The sequence below is a fragment of the Cyprinus carpio genome, chromosome A16 (assembly GCF_018340385.1).
Source record: "Cyprinus carpio isolate SPL01 chromosome A16, ASM1834038v1, whole genome shotgun sequence".
Lineage (NCBI taxonomy): Eukaryota > Metazoa > Chordata > Actinopteri > Cypriniformes > Cyprinidae > Cyprinus > Cyprinus carpio.
Genome location: NC_056587.1, coordinates 18,188,473 through 18,216,430, shown reverse-complemented (window position 1 = coordinate 18,216,430; position 27,958 = coordinate 18,188,473). Strand labels below are relative to the sequence as shown.

Sequence of the window (27,958 nt, the reverse complement as noted above, 5' to 3'; positions counted from 1 at the left end):
ATAGTGTAATTTCTGTCTATCAAATCAGATAAATCAGATAAATATGGAACATGTCAAACATTTGAGTTCTTTCAATTTATTATTTTCCTGCAAAAGCAAGTTAAAAGTGAAGTGTGTAATATTGTTCCACTAGCATAACCAAACTCAATAATTGCTAAAAAATGACTGTTTTCATTGTGTCTGATAAGTCAGGATGATCAAACAAACAGCTACAGTCTGTATGCTAAAGAAATCAACCTCTGATTGGCTTACCTAAAGTAAAAAAGTATTTTAACACCTTTAAAAAAAGATACACTTCATCATTTCTTCCTCTGGCTCTCAGCATTAGGATGGATTTGGGATTTGACGAATTGTGTTTGTGCCTCACACACTCTGATGACTCTCCAGAACTGCTGCCACTTCTCCTCTTCAAAGACATCCTCTGGGATCGGATCGATCAACACCAGGTCAGACACTTGCCTGAAGAGACAGAGAGAGACAGTGAAAAGACCACACAGAGGATGTTTCTAGAGCTCAGATGAGCCCCACACACCAATCGAGTGAGATGAATGGGCTCAGAGCCGCAGCGGGGAAAATATTTTCAGTCCTTGGGCGCTACAGGCCTGACGCAGCTGAATTTATGGGTCTGAAAGCTGCACATCAGAGCAGATGAAATGTTAAATCTGTCAGATGGAGGGGTTGGGGTTGGTCCCAAGCTGTACTGATGGAACTTTGGTCATGGCAGGTATAAATGTCTGGAAGAAAAACCCTATTAGGCATATATAACACTATTTGCCAACATATTGTACACTGCTGGTCAAATGTTTGGAATAATTAATTATATTAATTATATTATATTAATTATATATTAATTATAATAAATATTATTTTTATTTTTATATGAAATGGGTCTCTTTTACTCATCAACGCTGCATTTTTTTGTTCAAAAATACAGTAAAAACAGCAATATTTTGAAATATTACAAAATGTTTTCATTTTAATATATTAAAATTTGTTTCTGTGATGGAAAAGTTGTATTTTTAGTGTCACATGATTCTTCAGAAATCATTCTATTATGGTGATTTGGTGCTCAATTATTAGACTGATTTCTGAAGGATCATGTGACACTGAAGACTGGATTAATGATGCTGAAAATTCAGCTTTGGAACACAGGAATAAATTACATTTTCAAATATATTTAAATTGAAAACAGTGCATTTAAACTGTAATATTATTTTATAAAATTGTTGTTTTTACTATATTTTGATCAAATAAATGCAGCCTTGTTGAGAATAAAAGATTTCTTTGAAAAACATTAAACAAATCTTGTAGTGCACAAACGTAACATGCATTCTGTGGTGGAAACAAACTTCCCGACATGTTCATATATGACTGACAGACTGTGTCAGCTTGACTTACGAGTCATGGATGTGACTGTAGAATCTGCCGTTGAGCGTGCCCAGCTCAGAGCCAATCAGGATGAAGGGTGTGACTATATCTGCAGCTTTGACCACCTTCCTGAAGGATAAGAGAGGAGACATACAGGTCAGGAATGAGGTTTGTGCAGAATATAGTCTAGACATGACTCATCTGAGAGTTCATTAATTACTGAGACACATTATGACACACATGTCTGTTCACCTTCAGACTGGATGCCTACTGTCCCAGTCTGCTGCCCAGTTTTTTAAAGAGGTCAGTGATGTTACGTGAAGGATAAACTGACCTCAAACAGGAGGCTGACACACAAAACTAATAAGCACTGTGTACCATGAGACACTAATGGGTTTTATTTGACATCCTCATTAACTAAAAGGCCATGAAGATTCAGGAAGCAGTTTGTCTTTGGGATGTGTAGGGGGTCAAGAAAACCATCAAGAAAAACTTAAAAACTGACCGACATTTCTTTTCTCAGACTTACATCAGTGAAGATTCCATTAGTCCTTTTTTCAGAACAAATATTTAAATTTGTTTTATTTCAACTTTTTGGCATAATAATAATAATAATAATAATAATAATAATAATAATTGTATTATTATTATTATTATTAACAACAATAATTATTATTGATGTTGTTTATGCCATTAAATGTATGCATATTATTATTATTATATTTATGATTATTTCACATCATCTAAATGGTCACAAATTAATTAAAAATAGTGGTTGATATTTATTCTTTGATCACACTGGAAAAAGAAAGTCAAATTTAGCACATTGCAGGATGCAGTATAACACACAATGTTCAGTACTGTAGTATATAGAGTCAACAAGTCTAAGAACAAAACAGCACATGTCCTTCTCAAAAATTAAAAATAAAATTAGTATGTACTATTGGGTTTCCACATCAACTTTCAACATCAAATCACATCAGTTACCAAATGGAAATGTTTCAGTAAAAACAAAAAGGACACATTCTTGCTCCAGGCTTACTGAACTTTAGGAAAATTAATCTCTTACTGTCCACCTTCTAAATGTGTCTGACAGAGGAGAAAACAGAACCACTGATAACCAGCTCCCCTGTCCTCTCGCTGCACATCACTTTAATGCATGAAGAAATGTTACCAGGTCAACAGCAACAAGATAAGAGTGACTCCACTTTTAGGATGAATAAACCTGAAGGCGGGACGTTTTGTTGCCAGAGGACAAGGACAAAGACATCTCTGTCCTACAGCCCTGATTAAATAGTAGAGCAGGTCAATGTCAAAGATACGAGACGCACAGATACCTGCGTGTGGATTAAAACTGTTAACGTGGGAGGGGTGTTTCTTTCTTTTTAGATTTACTGCTATGCATAACCATAAAATCTTTATGTATTGTACACAAGTACACTACAATTCAAAAAGTTTCCGTAAGTTTTTTACTCATTTTAATTGTTAAAAAAATAAACTGACACTTACTAGCAAGGACACATTAAACTGGTCAAAAAAGACATTTATAATGTTACAAAAGATTTATATTTCAAATAAATGATGGTCTTTTAAATAAATAACATTTAAAATGTATACAAACAGAGAAAACATTTTAAATTGTAATAATACTTCACTATAATATTTTTACAGCATTTTTATTCAAATAAATCAGGGCTGATGAGCTTAAGCAACTCCTTTCAAAAATAAAAAAAAAATATTTCAAAACTTTCGAAAGCTAGTGTATATATAACTAGAAAAGTTTAACACTCAAGTATCAATATTTGCCCACTGTTACAGAATAGAAAAATAAATTTGAAAAATTGTGTCAGGAGGTCAACTTTCATTTTATGGACCAAGGTGGAAGAACACATCATTTCCCAGAATGCTCTACTGATGCCAGTGTTATTTAGACATGTTTTGGTGCTGTCACACCAACAGTGTTGGAAAACTTGAAAGTTTACTTTCAGACTAAGACACTTTCATACCTTCTGGTGGTTGATATTCCCCAGACTTTCTCTGTGCCTGCAGGGATCTTCGGCTGAAACCCAGACCGACTCTGTCACAGGTGCACACCTGAGAAACAGATCACAGATCAAATGTCATGGAAACTGACACTCAAAAAAAAAAAAAAAAAAAAAAAAATCATTGATAATTCCTTTAGAAAACGTCATCCGCAAATAAAGTGTGCATTACACATACAGTACTGCAATATTCACAATGTTGTACAATTTCACTATCGAAATCACCAACTCATCTTAATCACTGATTATCGCAAATGTTTGCTACATCATCTGGCTCTACTGTACAGTCGCTGCAATGCAGGCCATCAGCAGGAATCACCAACACTTCACCACTAGGTTTGTTCTGACAGCATGTCACAGAAATGCTTCAACGCCTCACTGCCTTGACTTACAAGAGTACAGCAGCACATGCTCTGAAAGCTGAAGTCTTATAACTTCACTGGAGAAGAAGAAAACTCAATAATGCCTTTATGTCCCTAAAGCAATGACTCACATCAATGAAAACTGTGGTGCTGCTTTGTTTATTGAATTTAACGACACTAGAGAAAGGCTTTCTCTTATCATCTCCTTAATGGAGGAGTTTTCATTAGCTCATTCTAAACAGCAAAAAGCTAATTTAATCACATTAAAGGGAAACTCCACCCCAAAATGAAAATTGTGTCATTAATAACTTACCCCCATGTCGTTCCAAACCCGTAAAAGCTTCGTTTGTCTTCGGAACACAATTTAAGATATTTTGGATGAAAACCGGGAGGCCTGTGACTGTCCCATAGACTGCCAAGTAAATAACAGTGTCAAGGTCCATAAAAGGTAAGAAAGTTGTCGTCAGTATACTCCATCTGCCATCAGATGTGCAATCTGGGTTATATGACGCGACGGGAACACTTTTTGTAAGCGAAGAAAACAAAAATAACGACTTTATTCAACAATTCCTTCGTCAGCAGTCTCCTCTGTGTCTCTCCATATCACCGTATGCTCTTCTGTATAATCCGCGCCACAAGCATGCGATGTTTCTACGTGTATTTAGCTTTGATTTGAAAAAACAGCACATCCTTGTGGCTCGGCTGATACAGAAGAGCATACGGTGATATGGATGACAGCACCTGTCCCTCTCTCTGCAGGGAGGCGTAGTTCAGGAAAGCTGGAGTGAAAATGATGAAGAGCAGAACCTTCAACCAGAAGGACAAAACAGTTCAGCAGCTCCTCTGAGACACAGTCACACCAGAGTCCTCTGAAGTCTGTGATGGAGTTGAAATTACATGTCAAGCAGTGACCAGTGACATGGTACACTCCAACTAAAAAATTTTTTCAAATACTGTATCATTTTTATTACATACATACAGTTTTTATACTGACAAACCAATATATCATCCATTCTTTTGCATCATCCGATAACCCTTCTATCAGTTTCAAAATCTTGGCAACATACTTATTTTTGTTTAATTTTGCAGACATGCAGCCACAGTTTTACATTATTTCCTTTTAAATTATTCCCAAAGTGTTTGTTTGTTTATTGATTACGAATTGTAATTAACTATTATTATTATTACATACTTTAGAATAAACTATGACAGAGCAGGGTATTTACAAAAAAAAAATAATAATAAAAAATGGTACAATAGGAGTTAACAAATAGGAATACTATGATTGTTTGATTCTTTCACCGATTCTTATTCACAGGGTACTTAAAATATACCATTGTAATACTATAGTCCAGAAGATGGCATTGCCATTATACCTACAGTTTTGTTGGTAAAAACAAAACACATTCAATCCATGAGTAACAGAGCTCACTCATCCTCACCTTCTTTCTATCAGGTAGGTTTAACACTGTCCGCATCTTCTCGTCCGTTTGTTCTTCTGCGCAACATCTTCTGACAGTTTTGAGTGGACTGTGCACTTCACCCACAGGACAGGTAACGCATGATGTTTGATTTTTATGAAATGAATGACTGTCAACTACAGCATGGAGACACTTCCGCGTTGACTGGGACCCATGAGGAAGGAACCAAACGCGTTTCGTTAAAGCTGCGATGTGAACGCGTTTAAGAAAATAGGTATAATTACTATAATACCAAATGTTTGTATAATATTATTGTACATTGTGCCTACAACAGGAAACAACAAATTTTCATAGATAACAGTTTATTTATACAATAACAATATTTATAGTACACAATGACTGTCTAGCCTAAATTGGAAAACAATACAAAATTACGTAATATTTTCACACTTAACTGCAAATGACACACTAAAAAACATGAATTACAAAAGAATAAGGTCTACACATAAAAGGCAGAAAGTATAAGGTTAACGGTTTCCAGCTCAGTTTTAATGTGACCTTCATTACAAATGGATGTTTCTTAGAATAGTTTATAGGAAGTGCAGTGTTTTTTCCTGAAGGTTTTTTGAGCTGAGATGAATCTAAACGGATGCACGTGCACCACTTTAATACTAAAAGTCTTGCAACGAAACATCTGTCCTGTAGGATGCGCTGTGTGACATCTGATCCCTTATACATCTAACTATAAATTCTCATTTTATATTACGCTAGCAGAAGGCCATACAGGACCAGTGGAGATGCTGAGGCAGTTGAGGCACTATAAGAGAATATTTAGTGTGACAGCTGAAATAAAGGTCATTATAAAGGTCAGTTCCAACACTGCAAGTTTATGCATGAGTGTGAGTGATTTCAACGCATGCACGCCACAGGATACTGATCTTTCTAGCTCCTGTATATAGGTCCAGTTCAAAGTTTAATTATTTATACAGCGCTGGTAGTCATTCTAAGGGCAATGCTTCTGTTGCAGATGATTTTATGCATCCTTGCTTTCACCACAGGTTAACATCAGAGTCCAGCATCCATGTTGAACAGACTCTAAAGTTCAACCTGTGAGCAACCTCAGTTTGTGTCTGTTTGCTTTTTAGATGAGGTAGGCCATGCAAAACTGAACAAATGTACATGTTCAAGACTCTTCTCTGCAGGAACCCTGAGGAAAATAAAACAACGATGACATCGAGTGACAGGAAATGTATGGCTTCACGCTGTGCCTCAGACAGCAGGTGTACTGTCATGTGATCACAAGCATGGCTCTCTGTCATTCGCAGCAATCACTGAACGACACCACCGGCAAATAGCTACTGCAGAAGGACGATTTCTCAGGGTGTCAATCATCACGATCTGTTCAAACATGTCTCTGGCGCAGCCAAACCGACGGTGATGCCAGAAGTGTCATGCCTGTTCAAACTGAGGGAGCACATGTGATCACTGCATTTTAAGGGAATAGTTTACCCAAAATTAAAATTTGCTGAAAATTTACTCACCCTCAGGCCATCCAAATTGATTCACCCCGAGGCCATCCAAGATGAAGATGAGTTTGTCAACAGATTTGGAGAAATTTAGCATTACTTCACTTGCTCACCAATGGATCCTATACAGTGAATGGGTGCCGTCAGAATGACATCTTATTCATTAATAGACTGGAGTGATGTGGATTACTTGTGGTTTATTGTGATGTTTTTATCAGCTGTTTGGACGCTCGTTCTGACGGCACCCATTCACTGCAGAGGATCCAATGGTGAGCAAGTGATGTAATGCTACATTTCTCCAAATCTGTTCTGATAAAGAGATAAAATTATCTACATCTTGGATGGGCTGAGGGTGAGTCAAAATGGAGAATGGAGAAAATATACTGATCAGTTTCAAGAACTACAATTATTACTTTTTACATATCAATATTCTTCATCTTCAGTCAAGAAAAAGTTTTTACTGTGGCTGTTTTTTTTAAGTGATTGAAAAAAATGAATTATAGTTTAAGTTTTTAGAGTGCAAGATCCCAATTTACAGACAGACAGAAAAATTAAATTCCCCCATGACTGCCTTTTGTATAATAATTTGAATTTACATTTATTTTACATTTGATTGCCTTTCTAAATCACTTTGTGAAGGTATATTGATGATTTTATTATGTTCATCATCATGCTGGGACGCTTGGCACTCTTTTTTTGTTGTCTTTTTTTCCCTATCACATCTTTTAGTAATCATCATAAATTATATATAATTTAAAAATTAAAAACCTTAACATTAATCCGGTGTTTGCATTTTGAAATCAGATTGTGTTACCATGGAAATGGTACTTTTAAGTCTTTTGGCAGTCTCCTCCCCCTTGGGCGGTGTCAAGTGTCATATTACAAAATTTATTATGATATTTTACAATCAGAACTTTTTATAATCTTGACTAAATACATACCATTGGCAAGGTCTGAGTCTCAGGATTCCATATTTTGAGATGGAAGTAATATTGAAATTTACACATTTGTGAAAGAAAAATTCAATGGAGTTTGGGTGTCAACAGGTGGCTACTTTTGGTATAATGCCTAAACAAATTTTAATAGGAACCTCAATTTTTTTATGTATTTGTATCAACTTCAAATTTGGAACATAACTTATTTAGACATAAGACTTTAGCAATTTTAGATTAAAACATAATTTGTAAAATATTTATTTTATATGAAATAAAATGAAGTACTATACATTTTCTTTACAGTAAATTTAAACGTCGATAACTTTTGCATACTTTAATTTTTTTTTTAAATGATTCCACTTCTGTAATAATGTCATCTTTAAAAAAAGACCAACCTTAGGTCTGTGTTCCAAAGCGTTCGTGAATTATAACATTTAAGTTTGGATAGTGCACTTTCACATCTATGTTCAACAATGGGGGGGTGATTTAATTAAATAAAAATAATTGCGAAGAGATGTTTATTGCAGATTTTTATGAAATATGTGTCTACTAAGTATGTGTGTGTCATGTGAACCATTATTATGTAAATTTATCCAGATTTACATGAACATTTATGCATTGGCAGACATATTTTTGGCAATTCAAGTTAAACATTTTTATCAAGATTTGTGTTACTTGGGAATCAAACCCATGACCTTGACATTGTAGGCCTCTGCTTTACCAAAAGAAACATTATTCTTTTATCTGCAGGATGCTTTCAGAACCAACCAAAGCTGTGGAGACACTCACAGTAAATGGATAAGGGAGCTCCAAGACTGCAGCCCTGCATTAGATTCATTGCAGTAATTAAATGAAAGCAGGTAGATATGGATGAGAAATGGCAGTTATTGACGGGACTGTCAGGTATGGCGTGGGTGTCAGGTATTTTTAAACATCGGCGTTGAGGCCCGACAGAGGCTTGTGTTTCCAGAGGCAGCCGTGAGCTCGACCTCCTGCAGCTGTTTCTGTCTGGCCTAATTAAACTCTGGGATGACTGATCTCATTAAATTCAAACCATAGAGAAGACAAAACAGAATCTGACCATTAATATCCAGAGAATTGAGTTAGTTCAGAAACTTTCTCCTGTGGGAAGTGTGACTTATTTTACTGAATCAGTTCCTTTATGTGGTCCAAAGAGTGATTCACCTTTGGGAAGTGTGATTTATTTTAGTGAATCAGTTCATTTGCTTGGGTTTAAAAAGTGATTCAAATACTGAAGTGAGTGAGAAAATAAATAATTTGATAGTTACTACATATTTGACATATATTCAGATTTGTGTATCTGGTTATAAAGTGATAGTCCGGATGAAGATGAGAAAATAACATACATGCCAAATTACACACTGGGCTCTTGGATGTCCTTTACTTCTGTTGTTCATGTGTTTGTCATTTGTTGTTGTGGGGATAAAAAATCAGCAAACCATAGATAGACTCTGAGAAATAGGTCGGAGCACCAAATCCCACATGCTTTCAGCGGCAGGCAGGACTGATCCCTGGCTTCAGATACAGCATTCAATGAATGTGATTGCTTTCCCCTACTGATTAAATAAAGATATTGTGTGATAATACATAACCTCTTCACCTCACCATTTGGTTATGTGTTGCTGAAGCTGAGCAGCAAGTGTTGAGATACTGCTAGAGAGAAAATGTGTTTGTTCATTGCAATTTACCAGTTTTGCGTTTATATTACAGTACCATTCTCATTCAGATTTGTTTTAGGGAATAGTGGAGTTTGTTAAAACATATTTATACATCTGGGGGGATGTACTACCGGTCAAAAGCAGAGCTGATGCTTAATTTTAAATAATATAATAAATATTAAGCAGCACAAATGTTTTCAGTATTGCTTACAACAAGAAATGTTTTTTTTAGCAGCAACTCAGCATTTTATAACACTGGAGTAATGGCGGCTGAAAAAGCAGGAAGCTCTGCTGAGATGAACAGAGTTTGAACAAAGGTATACTGTACGTCTCCCAACAAGCACATGGAAATGTACAGAAACTTAGAATAATTTATTATTCAGGCAAGCATGACCTTATCCCTTATTATGCCTTGACTCCACTTTTCCCAAAAAGGTTCTTATTCTTAAACTTTGCACAGTTCATATATCTGGCACAAATATCCCTTAATTCATTTCTAGGCCTGAAGAAAGACATGCTGAAGACAAAGATTTATTCTCAGTAACAGCATATTCTGAAGCCAGAGCTCTATGAATTTCAGCAAACGTTTTCCAGCAGCCATGTGAGATGTAGCTGTAATTGAGATAACATAAGCGCTCATGAAAACCCATTTCTCATTTATGGTATCTGTTTATCAGATATGTGGGGTTCACAGGAAAACGTATCGCGGTGTGGGAGTCTTATCACTGATGAGCATTGTTGGCCTCTGCTGGCCGCTCAAAGCAAACGGCAGGTGCTCATATCTCCCCAGCTGATTTCCTGCCAATATGAATTCTACCCTCAACATGTCCATTCAACGGCTCGGGGGCTTTTCTGCTCAATATGGACTCTGCCGTCACAAATATTCTGCTCGAATGTAATGAAAAACTTCAAAGCTCTCCATCATTTTCCTTTTAAATCGTTTATCAGATGTGATTTTAATCATTCGCTGCTTGAATTTCACAAATGCTGCATAAGATTCAAAAGGTGCAGAATTAATCCATGGAAGATCAAAAGTTATTTAAAGTTATTTTTAAAGTTATTGCTGCTTGAAGTGATGTTTTCCAGCTTAATCTGTCCACCAAAGAAATTAAGTATATTTTAAAGTCGATCACAAAATGCCTATAAAAATGTGATTTTTTTAAAAAAGAATACAGTATATGGCACTGTGAAATATATATTTTTAAAAGCATTTAGTTTTTTCCTCTGCAATAAATTATAAAATATATACAAATATTTTTAAATAGAAATAAATAGATCTTTCTCGCTCTATATATAAACATAAAAACACATTTGTTTTTATTGCCAAAACATAAATTTTGATTGATTTTTATTTTGAATGTATGATTTTTTTTTTATTTTAAAATTATTAAATAATGTCAAAATATATATTTGATTTATTGTAGTAAAAATTCATTATGCCAAAAAAATATTGTTATGTATATTTGTATTTATTTTAAAATCATACAATAATATAAATTCAAAACCATTATTTTTTTATTTTTTTTGAATGTATGTTTTTTTTAAATCATACAATAATGTCAAAAATAGTATTTAATTTATTGTATAGTAAAAAAAAAAAAACTCTTAACACATGATTTCCTCACATGCAACATTACCTAAAATTTATGACTCCCAGGAAGTGATATCATTTGGACGCTTTCTGAAAGATGATTAAATATTATTTAAATACAGATATTTTGTACCCTATTTACATAAATACAATAAATTGCTTCAAAATTCACCTGTAAACAAACCTTCAGTTTCTTATTCATTTTGATAATAGATGTAAGAAGTCTCTATAGGTGAGAAAAGCTAATCAAAACTGTGTGTTGTGTTGTATCTGCTTCTGAAAACAAAGTAAACAATGTGAAAAATGGAGAAAAATCTCCTGTGTGCTTCATGACTGTTAGCAAGCACTGGAAATGTACATTTTCTCTTAGCAAGACATTATTACATTCATGAGAATCCTGACATTTGTAAACATGTTGCCCTTTCTCATGCAAATAGTGGCTTTTCTTGCTTTCTTCACTAATATGTGGAAATAAGGGTCATGCGACTGCCTCAGTATCTGACAGACATGTGATAGAGGGGCACTAACATCTAAGATGTAAGTTTCTGCTGAAGGTCATCTGTTCCTGCGGCTGCCATCTCACCCCTGCTGTTCCACAGTCTTTCATATAGATAATGATGACCTCTCAGACATCAGTGAATGTAGATAAAAGGGGATACAAACCCTAGAGCTTTGTTACAAAACCTTGAGATGGTATTTTAAAGACCTATATGTGCGCTTATGACAATTATGACTTATTCTAAATGTTTTGGCAACATATGCTCCTTTATACATCCCAAGTTCTAAGGCAGCATTGCATATACTGGTGGCCAAAAGTTTGTAATTTTTTTTATTTTTTTTATGAAGTCTCTTATGTTCACCATAGCTGCATTTATTTGATCAAAAATACAGTAAAAACAGTAATATTGTGTCACATTATTACAATTTAAAAGAACTTTTACAATTTTATTTTAATGTTTTCAAATGTAATTTATTCCTGATGCAAAGCTGAATTTTCAGCATCATTACTCATCATTAGTCTTCGGTGTCACATGATCCTTCAGAAATCATTCTAATATGCTGATTTGCTGCTCTAGAAACAGTTATTATTCTTACTGAAGTTGACAAGAGTTTTTCCTGCTTAACATTTTTGTGGAAACTGCTCAAAATTGTACTGCACTGGTACAGGCAGCTGTATGTTCAAATATCCACCCATGTACAGATGCAGAGTGTGTGTAGAGGATGCTAACACAATTCATCACTGGTTCAAATCTCTCTGTCTACCCACTGACTCTTTTACTTATTTATGAGAGCCCACCAGGGTGTTCATGGGAGGCATCAGAGGCATCCGTCACAGCTTTCTTGGTATCCACACAGCACCATCGATTTCCAGCAGACACTCACCATCAATCAATATGGTAACAAGTCTTCATTTCTGCTGGGAAAACCCAGTCTTTGACTTCAACAGCTGATGACAACAGAGAATGACCTCTGAAAGAAGTTTTGAAATGAGAGCAGCAAACTAGAATTTAATCAGTCTCGAACTGCAGGTATAAAATGATTGTGCATGAAAACACAATCAATCATTTATGATACATCTCTCAGAACTGACATAAGAATGCACACAATTTGACCTTGAAAAAACAGTTTGAGTCAATCTTAAGATTTGATATTCAGTTGTATACCATATCAGTTTAATGTGGTTGGTTTCATCTTCTCTTTGATTCCAGCGCTGAACAGATTATATTACTGCATTAAAACACTTTATATAACACGTCCAACAGCAATATTCCTGTCAGGTGAAAAACCTTAAAACCATTCATGTTGATTAGTAGCTTCATTCATCTACATGAAAGCTGCAGATTAGATAATATAGTGCCGGTGAGTGGATGACAGCTGGAAATCATGGGGTTTCAAGAACATGTAACAATGAAATGTAATTAATGAAATCATACTTATTTCTATATTTAAACACAACCTCCTTCATATTCCTTCATATTAATACATTAATACATACATACATATATATATATATATATATATATATATATATATATATATATATATATATATATAACAGTGGGTACGGAAAGTATTCAGACCCCCTTAAATTTTTCACTCTCTTTTGTTATATTGCAGCCATTTGCTAAAATCATTTAAGTTCATTTTTTTTCCTCATTAATGTACACATAGCACCCCATATTGACAGAAAAACACAGAATTGCTTACATTTTTGCAGATTTATTAAAAAAGAAAAACTGAAATATCACATGGTCCTAAGTATTCAGACCTTTTGCTGTGACACTCATATATTTAACTCAGGTGCTGTCAATTTCTTCTGATCATCCTTGAGATGGTTCTACACCTTCATTTGAGACCTGTGTTTGATTATACTGATTGGACTTGATTAAGAAAGCCACACACCTGTCTATATAAGACCTTACAGCTCGCAGTGCATGTCAGAGCAAATGAGAACCATGAGGTCAAAGGAACTGCCTGAAGAGCTCAGAGACAGAATTGTGGCAAGGCACGGATCTGGCCAAGGTTACAAAAAAAAATTCTGCTGCATTTAAGGTTCCTAAGAGCACAGTGGCCTCCTTAATCCTTAAATGGAAGATGTTTGGGATGACCAGTACCCTTCCTAGAGCTGGCCGTCCAGCCAAACTGAGCTATCGGGGGTGGCCAGAGCCTTGGTGAGAGAGGTAAAGAAGAACCCAAAGATCACTGTGGCTGAGCTCCAGAGATGCAGTCGGGAGATGGGAGAAAGTTGTAGAAAGTCAACCATCACTGCAGCCCTCCACCAGTCAGGGCTTTATGGCAGAGTGGCCCGACGGAAGCCTCTCCTCAGTGCAAGACACATGAAACCCCGCATGGAGTTTGCTAAAAAGCAGAGAAATAAGATTCTCTGGTCTGATGAGAACTTAACTTTTTGGCCTTAATTCTAAGCGGTATGTGTGGAGAAAACCAGGCACATATATATATGGCACTTGCTTCTATATGTATATGTATTTGGATAATTCATGTTTTTTGTTTGTGTTATCTTTGCCTTTACTTGCTGGTTGCATATATATATATATATATATACATATATATATATATATATATATATATATATATATATATATATATATATATATAATATATATATATATATATACACACAGTATGTCTGTGTTGTTGTTGTTGTTGTTTTTTTGTTAACATAATATGTTAATATATTCAGTTTTTATTTTTATATTTTCCATTTTTATTTTCATTTGAGTTAAGGTTTTAGTAATTTGTTTTGTTTTGTCTATATAGTTTTATTTATTTTTATTTCAGGTTTAGTTTTAGTTATTTTAGTACAACAAATTAATTATAACTTAATTGTTGAAATAATATTATATATTTTATATAATAACATTTATTTTAGTTTAAGGAAATTTTATTATGGTTTTAAGTTTTATTTATCTATAAAAACCCCATTTTGTTTCACACACAAACTCTCTCTCTCACACACACACACACACACACACACACACACACATATGCTTTTATTTATTAGTACATGTTTATATATAATAGATATTTTTTTATGTTGTTCATATTATGTTTACCTTCATTCTTATACAGGAAAAACTGACTTTCTACATTAATCATTCCCTGTGTATGTGACATAAAGGATTTGGTATGATCCATTCCTCCCTGTGTCAGTGGTTTGGTCTGTATTCAGAAGGTCAGATTACTCTGTGTGTGTCTCATCCTGCACACAGATGCGCAATACTGTGACCGGCTGCATAAACTCATCACAAACGTCTGTGTGCAAGAGACCGACATGGAAAGAGCTTCATTCTAAGAGTGAGTCCCATCTTTTCTCTCTTCTCTGTCTCATGCTTGTTTAGCACCTGCATGCTGTGGCATGGGGAGTCTTTTACACCTGGACGATACAAGAGTTCACACGTGATGATATTGATGTATAAAGTGGTAAGACTGGTGTATTTATAGAGACTGTTGGCTGTTGTGGGGAGTTTGCATAATGTTCAGAAACTGGACACACTGGAATCACTCTCAATAGTTTAGAGTTATATCATAGATGTGCTCTTCCAAGTTTTACTGGTGTTGTGATTTAATGTCAAATGACACATTATAAACATAATTTAACTTTTCCTAGATGCTTAGATTGAGTAAAACTAAAAACTAAAAGAAATGTTAAAAAATTTGTAATAATAAAAACATCTTTTTCTCCAGAATTAGTTTATTTTTTATTCCTTTTAATTTAATATTAATTCATTTTTAACTGATTAAAGAGAGAGAGAGAGAGAGAGAGAGAGAGAGATTTTAAAATCAGTAATAAATATTACATTATATTATATTATATTATTTTGTATTTAGATTGTTATCCATTCTCTCTCTCTCTTCTCTCTCTCTCTCTCTCTCTCTCTCTCTTTCTCTCTCTCTCTCTCTCTCTCTCTCTCTCTCCTCTCTCTCTCTCTCTCTCGTCTCTCTCTCTCTCTCTCTCTCTCTCTCATCTTATCTCTCTTTAAGACATCCTCCTTCAAAGGTTTGTTAGCTGTGACAATAATTTTTTTTTTCTTGCTGTGCTGCTTTGAATTATCCTACTTTTGATTTATACAACAAAAGGAACTCAAAAGCTAAACAATGATGCCTTTGAAAGGATCCCGTCCTCTCATGTGAGGAATCCCGTTTGAGTCGCTGCATGAAGATCTTCTCACAGAAACACAACCTCTTAAACTTGTGCAATCTTATACACTTTAAATGAGACTAACATTCATTTAAGAGTAATTTACTTCAAATATTGATTCCTTGAATTGTGTTCATTGTCAGAATGATGTTTCTTGAGAGCGACTCTGAAATCAGAGATGAGCGCTGTTAACAACCCTTGTTTATTCCCATCTGTGTGTTTAAAATTGAATTGCACTTAATCAGTACAAATTGAAAATGTTTCAAAAATAACCTAAATATCATCATAATGCAGATGTTATTGCTATATGTTCTGCCTGCTGAATTCAGATAGAGATAATTTTAATTTGTCATTGTACTGAAAAACAGATTTTCCTTCAATGTTAAAGAAGGGCATGTGTGTAGTCGATCTCATACTCTAGGGGGGGCTCTTCATTATAGATGTGCTTCCAGAAAACTTTCCAGCTTTCAGTGAGAATCAAAAGGCAGCTTGAGATCTTGAATCTGTTTTTTGTGTGTCATCATAGTCTAAATATTGAAGAAGCTGTCCTGAGTGGGGAGTTTAAATTTGTCTGTTATGTATAAAACATTGAATTGCAGAGGAAACTATTAGATAGAAAATGGCTCTGAAGCCTGTGAAAGAAGAATATTTGTAAAATTTGGGATAAATCTTTGCAGTACACCAGTTTTATGCTGATAATGTCATAGCAGTGCATTGTGAAATGAAGCCTGGCACATTGCTCTGCTTTACGTCATTCTTAAGAACAGTCTTTACCTGTGGTAAAATCAATGTAATGTGTAACCTGTGAATATTAATCGGTACAGTTTAGTATTCTTTGACATATAAGTTCAGATTAAATATTCAGAGAAGCACAGACCCACCAGAGGATTTGATTTATCTATTATGAACATATTTTTCCTCTCAGTTCATACAGAACATAGACAATCTGACAGTAATGTTTTAGATAATAAATCTCACTCTTAATACGTAGGACAGCCATTATAGGTGCTCATTTAATGATAAAATGTAAAGGTAGAAATCTTGACAGCCATTTCCTTTTCTCACGACACTAAAATGACAGCTGCTTTATCGACTGTTCAAGCCTACAGTCATTTGTTCCACTGGAAGATCAGTTACGATCTTCCCTGTTTCCTTCTGTGACTTAATCAGTGTGTGTGTGTGTGTGTGTGTGTATGTGTCCTATAGAAATCATTCATATGAAATCATATGCTGATTTTGGTTACCCCAAACATATTTGTTCCCTTTAGTTTACTCTTTTTTTTTTTTCATCAAGGATACAGTGCTTCCTTTTGATTAGAATTAAGTACCGTAATCATGCTGTCTACCTTTTGGACCATACTTAAAATGCTGCCTACGTAGTCAGCTCACTAGGTTTCTTTCTCTTTCTATGGCATTGTAGTCAGCTCATGGTATTGCATAACAGTGTAAATCCTAAATCCAAAGAAGGCGGTTGGAGTCCTCCAGGTGGAGGGTGCTTTACAGATTCAGACTACAGCGATATATCATAAAGCTACACTTCATTTATGAATTAATAGTGCGCTGATGCAAACTAGTCAATGATTAATGTGACAGATGGAAAAAGCTGAAATATCAAGACTTTTAAAAAGGGTTGTTGTGTGGGACTGCATTAAAATGTAATAGGAATGTTTCTGTTTCATGAGGAGAAAATGTCTAAGCTTTAATATCAGTATCTCTTTGTTGATAGTGATAGCAATGCTACAGTAATGCTGTAAACATTTGTGTCACAGCAATGAACTTCTGACTTTTTTGCATTTTGTGGTTTTGTACAGGGTTGATGTTGATGCTGTTTTGCAGCTGATTCCCCCAGCAATCAATAAAAATATCTACATCTATCTTTTTAATACTTGATTAGTTTAAACAAAAAACAATAAACATTAGACAAATCATTTATGAGGAATTCTTAGGCATGCTTTGAAGACTTAACTATGTTTAAATCTTGGCATGTTGATTTTATAAAAAAGCTGCAGCGATGTTCAGAATAAAATGTATTAATAATTGGGATGAAACATTTTTCCAAGTAGTAATATAGTTCATTAGACTGCAATGTGGAAAAAAAAGAAAAAAAAAAATCTTATTTAAATCCATATTTTAAGGTCCGATTCTCGCTATTAACAAACCATTAGGGATGTAGAATATGGTCATGTAAAATAAATGCTTTTTAAGTACTAATAAACACCTAATATGTTAACTAGGGATGCTAGCAAGCAGCTAGTTATTAGTGAGAATTGGTCCCTAAACTAAAGTGTTACCAATCTTATTTTATAATTCAACTAGTATCATGAGTGGCCTTGAAAATGAGAGGCTATCTTAATTATTGTAACATGGACTCTTGAAAAAGTGAAAGTCGTGACATCCAATTGCACACACAAAGCAGTGAGAAGTGAACACACACCTGGAGCAGTGGGCAGCTATATCCAGCACCCAGGGAGCAACTGGAGGTTCAGTGCCTTGCTGAAGGGCGACCTTCGGGTTACAAGTCCAAATCTCTAACCATTAGGCCACAGCTGCCCCGATTCTTTAGGTAGAACCTAATGCGAGCTTTATTTCACAAAAGACGAAGTCAAACAGGCAAGGTCAATTATATCCAGCAAAAAAATTAATCCTAGGCAGAGGCAAAAGAGTAATCCAATAGAACAGGCAAGGGTCATAATCCAAGTGAGCAGTCCAAAGTCATAAATAAACAAAACAATGAAACAAGGCAAAGGCAATGACAACGACAATGGCAAATGAAAATGCTTGGTAGAGTCCACAACAGCAAAACAATACTTCGCAATGTGAATGAGCGCAACTTAAATAGTCCTTCTAATTGGAAACAGCTGTAGGTGTAATCAATTCCTGGCATGGGGTGTTATGGGAGATGTTGTCCATGAAACAATGGTACAGTTTAATGATGGAGTGCCCTCTAGAGGATCTCATGGGCACTCCAGCTGGAGAGCTTGACAATTATTAGCTCACAATTTTATCAACCATTTACTCACAGTTTTTAGGTTGCATGAACACACATTAGTTTGGGGACCAATCTCACTACTAAGTTTACAGTATGAGGTAGAATTAAGGGATATAGTATATGGTCATGCAGAATAAAGCATTAATATGTGCTTTTTAAGTACTAATATGCAGACAATATGCTAGTAATATGTGTGATAATAAGCAACTAGTCAAAGAATTGGTCCCTAAACTAAAGTGTTACCAATTGCATAATGTTTAATAGTTATGACCAGCAGTTTATGGTGCTGAAGGTCCAGTGAAAGATTTAAATTCACAGTGTAAACAGAAAAGTAGTGTCATCTGTAGATTAGGGAGGGATTTGCTCTTCTAAGCCCTAATAATGCAGCGACTGACCCTTGGAGCCCGGTCTGTCACGTGTTATTCTCGTGTTTCATGCATTAAATGTTATATATAGTTCAGCCAAACGTGTTCAGCCAAAGTTACTCTTCCATTATGTAAGTGTGTTACATTCTTCATCGGAACAGATTTGGAGAAATTAAGCATTCATTGAATTAGTAACAGCAGCTATTACTCCCTCCTAACATGTCTGTTTCTGACTCAGCAAATTTAATTTGAAATGAGACTAACCATTGTTTGAGCAATGGCAAATGATTTCACTGATTGTACTGTGGTGCACAAATGAAACACTTCCCTTTTAAATGTGCATTACGTCCAGCTCTTAACAGTCAATGTGATAAACATGACAAACAACAGGCAAAATCCACATGCACATGACCATCACCAAAGCGGGAATGAAATGCTCTTATAGGACTGTATCTGTGCTCTGCTGTATCGAAATGCGTCCAGCACTCAAGATTAAATTTACCTTGGAACAAAGTCATTTTAGAGCACTGCCTCCTGAGGCATTTGTCTCTGTCAACATAATATCATTTTGTGTAATGACTCAGCAGAATAAATCCAGAGTTGGACTGACAGAGTCCCACCTTGCCAAGAGCTCAAACAATCACATCTGTGTTCAGAATGAGGAATGGAACTCAAGCACACACTCACATTTCTACAAGGTTAATGCACGGTTTATGTTCTATATATGTTCGATATATGTGCTTCCGGCTTTGCTACCGTTCGGACGTTCTAGCTTACTGCTCTGCGCTTTGCTTCTTATTTCTGTACTTTTCTCAGATTTTTCTAAGATTTTTACTTCAGCAGATCAGCACAGTGCTCAAACAACAGATTTTTGGCACAAACACTAAAAACTAAAAACTCTTTGGGACTGGAATTATACTACAAAAAGAAGACTTTGCCTCCCACTGCCAGCAGCTTACATTCCGGAGATGGGAAAACAACTGCCTACATTCAAACAGAAGAGAGAAAAAATGCCTCCTGTTGAATATACTTGTTGCATAAACTGATGCAAACTTCTACAAAGGATTGTGGTTCTTGAAACAAAGTTACTTGCTGGACTTCCAAAACAGGCGAAACACTCAGCAGATCGTCGTCATGGACCCTCTCAGCATACAGCCGGTGAGTCCCATGAATCTTCTGAATCTCAACAGTTTATACCAAGTGTAGAGGAACAAGCCGAAACTGATCGCCACACTAATCGATGGCACAAACAGGGAGCGAGACCCAAAGGAACACAAGACATCAGATTGTCACGAGTTTCTCGTATTGCTGCTGTAGCATCCTCTACCCCAGATTCGACTATTACAAGGCTTGTGAATACTGGTATTCTGCCACCCCCTATACATCTTGAGAACAGATTTGAAGCATTAATGAATGCGGGTGAGGAATCCCCAAATGTGATTAAACATGTATCGGATCAGCCAGCAGCTAACACTGCTACTAACAGGCGCTCAAGGTCGAGCAGACAGCGGCATTCAGCTCAGAGCGCAGCCGAGCCCAGGACTCTGATAGTGGGTGACTCTATTATCAGAAACATCAGTAGCAGGACTACAACAACATGCTGCCTTCCTCAAGCAACGGTTTCTGATGTGAACAAGGAACTTCAGAACATTCTGATGAAGAACAAGACTGCAAATCGAATCATCATCCATGTGAGGAAGAATGATATTCAGAAAGAGCAGTCAGAACTCCTAAAGAAGGACTTCAGTGAACTCTTTGAAACACTTCGAAGACTCAAAGTTCAGTCGTTCATCAGTGGACCACTTCCAGCAAGGGGAACAAATATGTTTTCACGGTTGCTTGGGCTGAACACATGGCTACAAAGATCTTGCAATATAAAAGGAGTAAATTTCATCGACAACTTCAATCTGTTCTGGGGCCATAGACAACTGTTTAAACCGGATGGCCTCCACCCTAACAAACTTGGAGCTAGAGTGCTTAAGGACAATTTCTACTTCTGCTTACGCCATCCTTCAGCAGAGTATGTCAATTCATTCAGCACACACACACCAGGTCCGAGTCATCATGTGGTTGACATATCCCACAAGGACACTGATAACACCATCCAGCCACAACAAGCACTTCTGATGGACACTATCCCGGCTGAGCCCTGCCCACAGAGCTCCTCACAGACAGACTGTGATGTATCAAAACAGATACAAGACTCAGCACCCAAGGACGACCTTCTGGAAAACAGCCAGGGAAGCCAGGACAACATATCACAGTCACTGGAAACACCAGAGACACAGCCCCTCTCACCGGACACATTATCCCTCTCTCCAGCATCTCCACTTCTGTGCTTCTCACAGAAAATGGAGGAATTGTGTGTATGCTGGGACTAAAAACTCTCTCACTCATTCGCTGCAAGCCCGCAAATATCACCAAAAAAACGGCGGGCCCCCCCAACCACCAAAGCCTGTGGGCCCTGCTCCTGTGAGAGCTCTCCGACCGCTGCCACAACGCCAGGGCCCAAACCCTCCATCTGCTGTAGGTGAACCAAAAACAACTGATAGCAGCTCTCAGTGATATGTGTCGGGTCCCCGCTATAATAGCAGCAACATTCACAAATGTTTACAGAACAAGCGGGAACCCAGCGTGCCTGTAGCTTTCTATATTTCAGTTTTATCACGTGATAGAAAGTCTAAGGTCTTTTCAAGCTCAAGGGCAAACTCATCGAATCTGCGACCTATAATGCATCAAACTAAGATTGATATAAAGACACAAAGTACTGCCATCAAGTTGGCATTTTTAAACATTCGCTCACTAAAAAATAAATCATTTCTAATCAATGACTTTATAACCACAAACAATCTGGATTTTATGTTTCTAAATGAAACATGGCTAGAAGACAGCTGCAGTGCAACAGTCCTCAATGAAGCAGCCCCTCCTAACTTTACTTTCATGAGTGTCTGCAGGACTGTTAGGAGAGGTGGAGGTGTAGCTGCTCTATTTAAAGATGTCTATCAATGCAAGCAAATGTCATTTGGTCAGTACTTGTCTTTTGAATATCTAGGGATTGTGCTGAAAGGTGCTCCACGCATTCTGTTTATCATTATTTACAGGCCTCCAAAATACTCTCCAGCATTTGTTGAAGAGGTCACAGAAATGCTATCAATGATTTCCTCAGAGTTTGACTGTTTTGCTATTGCAGGGGATTTTTAATATTCATATAGATAATGCAGAAAACAAAATTACAAAAGAAATGATAACGGTTCTAAACACTTTTGACCTGATTCAGCATGTGCATGGACCCACACACAAAGGTGGACACACTCTAGATTTAATCATCAGTAGGGGTCTAAACATTTCATCCATTGTTATTAAGGACGTAGCACTATCTGATCACTTCTGTATTTTCTTTGATATATTGATCTCTGCTACCAATGAATCTAGATCTGTCTCTGTCAGAAGGAGATGCATTAACGATAACACTAGTGTGCGGTTTATGGAGGCTATATCTCTAACACCAAGCATTTCTGCAGACTCTGCTGATATTCTCCTTGATTCCTTTAACTCAAAAGTTAAGAATGTTATTGATGATATTGCTCCAATAATAGTCAGTAAGAAAACAAACAGACAGAAATCAGTTTGGAGAAGATCAACAGCAGTTCAGACTATGAAAAGACAATGCAGAAAAGCCGAGCGGATGTGGCGGAAGACGAAACTTGAAATTCACTATAGCATTTATAAAGACAGCCTTCATGCTTTTAATGTGAAAGTAGCCACAGCTAGACAGAATTTCTTCTCAAACCTTATAAACAGTAACTTAAACAACACTCGTACTCTTTTTGCCACTGTTGAGAGACTGACAAGCCATTTTTGCCAGGATGGGGAGAATGGAATTGTAATAATGTAAATTATGTGAAAAATAATGCGTTTTTCGGAGAAGATCATTAATATCAGGAAGGCAATTAGCACATCCTCAAGTAATGCAGAGGTCAGACAGATCTGGACGCAATATCAAAAAGATACTATGTCTATTTTTGAAGCAATTGATAGCAAAATTTTGGAAGAAATAGTGCAGCACCTAAAATCGTCAACCTGCGATCTTGACACACTTCCCACATCTTTTTTCAAAAGTGTGCTTAACTGTTTAGAAGCAGATCTCTTAGAAGTGGTGAACGCCTCACTTCTTTCTGGGACATTTCCAAACTCCCTGAAAACTGCAGTTGTAAAGCCCCTCCTGAAAAAGAGCAATCTTGATAACACCATTCTGAGCAATTATAGACCAATATCTAATCTTCCTTTTATAGGCAAAATTATAGAAAAGGTAGTTTTTAATCAGCTGAACAAATACTTAAACTCAAATGGATACCTGGACAATTTTCAATCTGGTTTTCGACTGCATCACAGCACAGAGACAGCGCTCATTAAGATAATAAATGATATTCGCTTAAATTCTGACTCTGGCAAAATATCAGTGCTGGTATTGCTAGATCTCAGTGCTGCGTTTGACACTGTCGATCATAACATACTACTAGAGAGACTGGAAAACTGGGGGTCGGGCTTTCTGGGATGGTACTCAAATGGTTCAGGTCATACTTAGAAGGGAGAGGTTATTATGTGAGTCTAGGAGAGCATAAGTCTAAGTGGACGTCCATGACATGCGGAGTCCCACAAGGCTCAATTCTGGCACCGCTCTTGGTTTAGCCTGTATATGCTCCCACTAAGTCAGATAATGAGAAAGAACCAAATTGCCTATCACAGCTATGCTGATGATACCCAGATTTACCTAGCCTTATCGCCAAATGACTACAGCCCCATTGACTCCCTCTGCCAATGTATTGATGAAATTAATAGTTGGATGTGCCAGAACTTTCTTCAGTTAAACAAGGAAAAAAACTGAAGTTATTGCATTTGGAAACAAAGATGAAGTTTTCAAGGTGAATGCATACCTTGACTCAAGGGGAAAAACAACTAAAAAATCAAGTCAGGAATCTTGGTGTGATTCTGGAGACAGACCTTAGTTTCAGTAGTCATGTCAAAGCAGTAACTAAATCAGCATACTATCATCTAAAAAACATTGCAAGAATTAGATGTTTTGTTTCCAGTCAAGACTTAGAGAAACTTGTTTCATGCCTTTATCACCAGCAGGGTGGACTATTGTAATGGTCTCCTCACCGGCCTTCCCAAAAAGACTTTTAGACAGGCATTTGATAGATGAAGCTGATGCAGGGATTTTGTGTATAGAAAGAGAATATGTGAGTATATCACAAGTGTTCAGGTCCTTACACTGTGTTTTAGTTTCATTTAGGATTGATTTTAAAGTACTTTTACTCGTTTATAAATCACTCAATGACCTAGGACCAAAATATATTGCAGATATGTTTCACTGAATATAAACCTAACAGACCACTCAGATCATTAGGATCGAGTCAGTTAGAAATACCAAGGGTTCACACAAAACAAGGGGAGTCCGCCTTTAGTTACTATGCCGCCCGCAGTTGGAATCAGCTTCCAGAAGAGATCAGATGTGCTAAAACATTAGTCACATTTAAATCTAGACTCAAAAACTCATCTGTTTAGCTGTGCATTTGTTGAATGAGCAATGTGCGATGTCCGAATTGATTGCACTGTATTTTACATATTCACTATATTCTATGTAAAAATCATTTTCTATTTTTAACTGTTTTAAATTCATTTTAAATAAGTCAATTTTTAAATCATTTCCAATGTTTTAAAATTGCCTGTTTTATGTTTTTAAAATTGCTTGTTTTATTTTTTGTTATTATTTTTCTTCATGATTATTTTACCTTCTTTTATGTAAAGCACTTTGAATTACCATTGTGTACGAAATGTGCTATATAAATAAACTTGCCTTGCCTTGCCTATAGATTTAATGATTTATTTATGGAGCTAATATTACAAGGGGTTGCAGTACTAGAGCACATTTTGAATTTACTGAATTACTATTTTTTAAATTATTTAAGAAAAACAAACAATCATTTTGATAACCTGATATGGAACCTTAAAGCTGCCACAGGATAAAAAAATGAAAATTAAAAAAATTCTGTGTAAATGAAAAACAGCCAAGCTTTTCTTTCAAGTCATTTGTTTATGTTATTGTCTTATCCATGCTTATGGACGTGTGTGAGAACAAATTTAGAGACCAGGTACCATGAAACGAGTACTGTCTGAATGTTGAATTTACTTAAAATATTCCTACTAGTAGCTAGGATACATCAGCTAACTAACTTTAGCTAATTGCTTAAGTAGAAAATTAGCCAACTCAGCATTCGTTTTGAAACCTTTGCCTGTTTGTCTCCATCTCTCAAACGCATCTCCAATATTTATACGGCTTTTATTATACCGTTGATTATACACTTTTTTGGATGGATGCCAAGTCATTTTAGGATGGGTAGAATGGTCGATCTCTGACTCTGACCAATTTCGTTTGGCAGCTTCCATGAGTGAAATGAAATGCGCTGTGTTTTCCACCAACTGGCAACCTGGGATGCCAAAATACAATTGGGTAAACTGGCAGTGGGCAGAGTCACACAGACCAAAACAAAGACGGACCTTCTGACACTGAATGCACATTTTCAAAGAAAAATAACTGAACAAATGTAACATTGTTTTTCAGATTAACAAGTTTGTTAATTTAGCATGTTTCTTAAATATCTGCAAAATATACTATGGCATTTTTATGCTTTAGTAGAGTCAAAAACCTACATACAGCACCTACATACAGCACAACTATCTGTTCACTTCGGTTCCGTACACACTGCACAGAATTTCTGTAAATGCGGTTGTCACTACCTGTATTTTTTCAGGAATTAATGCGGTTGTCACTCCCGTATTTTAGTGAATTGTGTGTGTACAGAGTGCGATTAAGGAGTAAAAGATGAAGTGTCCGAATCCATTCAAGTTTTAATTTGAATCAGTCTTATGCTGAATCATTTGGAGCACGTTCTTCTCACTCAGTAAAACAATGTGATACTCAAAAACAGAGACAAACACAATGCTGAATGAAATGGATATTTGCATAGGATCCATGGAAACTATCCAATCATTTGCCAGCAATGAAGGTATTTATTACTTAAACATTTGCACTTTCATGCTCTGTACTGCAGGCACATTTCTCAGTGAAAATTGTATACATACACATTGTAGTCCCCTGAAACCTTAATTGTTAGTGCATGTAGGCTGTATGTCTTTTTTTTAAATATATTTTAATGGTTTCATGACATGTCATGACATCACAAGTCTGTTTGCACATGTCCCCGCATACATACTTCATTATGCTTTTAGCCATTATCACTTAGCATTGTAAACAATTTAGAAACTATGGCAACAGTTGGTCACAAGTAAAAACGTGTTGACACAGTATGAATAGAGTGGAACGAGCATCTCATATAGTCTTTGAAGATACATTTTCACTTTGAAGATACAAGTTCATGCTGAGAACTGACATTGATTGCACATCTTGTCAAATCTGAGAACACTTTGAGGCATTTAGATATTTTCTGAAATTGGGGATATGCGAAATTGCGTGGGGGGGGGGCGGATATATAAGAAGAAAAAGAAGAAGAGTTCTTCATTTGATTTCCATTGCTATAGAGAAATTGAGATAAATGTATTTTCCTAAATCTATATCTCCCTATTAGGATATAAGTCTTGTATGTTGTCATTACATAGCGATTTATACAGGTCTAGATGAACTCACTCCATCTATCACGTTTGTAGAATCAGCAGTGTTTGTCAAGGTTTTTATTTGTTAATCTGCATGAGCAAATCGTCCCCCTGTGCTTTGATTTCTTGATTATATGGCAGGCAGTGAACAGAGGACAACAGCAGACTGTGATGAGAACTGAACCTCTGGAATGAGTGTAAACACAGCGTTCAGAATCAACAGCAGGGCTGTTTACATGTCTACCGCAAATTGCCAGGAGAATTTCCTTAATCACGTCGTGTTTCTGTAGGCTTCATTTGACCCCTATTAGTCCCTGGAGATGTTGTCAGGTTTAAAGAGTTTCTGTAAGAATCAGGTAAAAGATGATGAGAGTGCAGTGGAGGATGAGTCACCCCGCTGCAGACGCACAGTGACGCCATCCAAAAACACGCATGATTAGTGGGAGAAAAATGAGGATGAATCAGAATTTGCTTTGTAATATTGTAAATCTTTGTTCGATTTAAGCACATGTTTTAGGATGATTTTTTTAAGACATGTACACAGGAACTTGTAAATACCATGGTGGGTTGGATGACCAAATTTTTAAATTTGAATAATTTTATATAATTTTACACAATGGCTAATATTTTTTAATACACTACCATTCATTAGTTTTGAGTAGATATAAATATGAAGCACAGTATAAAAAACTTAAATGATATTTCTGAAAAAGAACTTATTAGAGAAAATTTGAGATCACTTACAGATACCTCCAATTTATTGGTGTTAATCTGGCACCTGGTGCTAATTTCCTTAATTATATGACAAACATTTTACTGGCAGCATTCCTCTAATTTTAACTGAGATTGCAAGATGGTGGGCCGCTCTCAGGTAACTGAAACCCTGCAACAGGAGGTTGTCCAGAGGAAGGCTAGAGGGATGACCCTTTCAGCAACTGCAAGAGAAGCTGGTCGTTCAAAATCTGTGATTTCTAGAATATTACATCTTTACAATGACACTAATTCTTTCAAGTCATCCAAAAAGGCTGGTTGTCCATGTAAGACAAATGCAAGAGAGGACATGATAATGCTGAGACTCTCAATGGGGAACCGGTTCAACAATGCAGCTGGAATTGCTTTCCAGTTCAGTGCTGAACAGGGTTTGGATCTGTCTTGGCACGTTTAAGAGAATACAGACTGAAAGCACACTCTGCAGTGACCAAGACATCAGCAGAGAGAGTCAAAAGGCTAGACGAACCTTTGCTGAGGAGCATGTTGTGTGGAGAGCTGGTCCAAACCTCACTTTAGTGATGAGAGCTAGTTTAATTTATTTGGGTATGATGGGAAACATTTTGTACGGCATCAAACTG

At 36.2% G+C, this 27,958-nt stretch overlaps 1 protein-coding gene and 1 long non-coding RNA gene across 2 annotated transcripts in view; one reads left to right on the top strand and one right to left on the bottom strand.

Moving 5' to 3' along the window:
- Positions 1-70: 70 nt before the first annotated feature.
- Positions 71-5,458, bottom strand: LOC122148072. The gene is made up of 4 exons (XR_006162068.1): positions 5,215-5,458; positions 3,375-3,462; positions 1,399-1,497; positions 71-459 (listed from the first exon to the last, which is right to left on the bottom strand). It is a non-coding gene; the product is annotated as an uncharacterized LOC122148072 (long non-coding RNA).
- Positions 5,459-14,596: 9,138 nt separating this feature from the next.
- Positions 14,597-27,958, top strand: part of LOC109055978 (oxidation resistance protein 1-like) — a 140,553-nt gene continuing 127,191 nt past the window's right edge. The window contains exon 1 of the mRNA XM_042773080.1: positions 14,597-14,740. The gene's annotated coding sequence lies outside the window, so the exon portion shown is untranslated. The remainder of the gene's footprint in view (positions 14,741-27,958) is intronic.